This window comes from Colobus angolensis, unplaced genomic scaffold, assembly GCF_000951035.1.
Source record: "Colobus angolensis palliatus isolate OR3802 unplaced genomic scaffold, Cang.pa_1.0 Scaffold214, whole genome shotgun sequence".
In the NCBI taxonomy this organism is placed as follows: Eukaryota; Metazoa; Chordata; class Mammalia; order Primates; family Cercopithecidae; genus Colobus; species Colobus angolensis.
The window spans coordinates 1,220,137-1,220,907 of record NW_012115311.1 but is presented as its reverse complement, the minus strand read 5'-3'; positions in this window follow the sequence as shown (position 1 = coordinate 1,220,907).

The window sequence follows — 771 nt, the reverse complement described above, 5'->3', positions numbered from 1 at the left end:
AGGGAGGGAGGGAGGGAGGAAGGAAGGAAGGAAGGAAGGAAGGAAGGAAGGAAGGAAGGAAGGAAGGAAGGAAGGAAGATAGATTATTCAAGAAAAACATTTAGGGGCCAGGTGCAGTGGCTCATGTCTGTAATGGCAGCATTTTGGGAGGCCAAGGCAGTAGGATCACTTGAGGCCAGGAGTTCAGAGGCCTGTCTTGAAGCAAGACCTCGTCTCTACAAAAAAAAGTTTAATGAATTAGCTCAGTGTGGTGGCACATGCCTGTAGTCCCAGCTACTCAGGAGGCAGAGGCAGAAGGATGGCTTGAGCCCTGGAATTCAAGGCTGCAGTGAACTATGACGGTGCCATTGCACTCAAGCCTGGGTGACAGAGCAAGACTCTGCGCCCCCAGCCCCCAAAAAAAGAAAAACAGGAAAGGAATTTAGGTAAGAAACTTTTCTATTGCTCTTAAAAGTAATAGGACCTAGAAAGGTAGAGGATGAGGCCAGGCACAACGGCTCACACCTGTAATCCCAGCACTTTGGGAGGCTGAGGCAGGTGGATCACTTGAGCCCAGGAGTTCAAGACCAGCCTTTGCAACATGGCAAAGCCCTGTCTCTGAAAAAAAAAAAAAAAAAAAAAGCAAAAATTAGTCAGATGTGGTGGCATGTACTTGTAGCCCCAGTTACTTGGGAGGCTGGAGTGGGTGGATCACTTGAGCCTATGAGGAGGAGGGTGCAGTGGCCCAAGACCACACCATTGTACTCCAGCCTGGGCAACAGAGTGAGACCT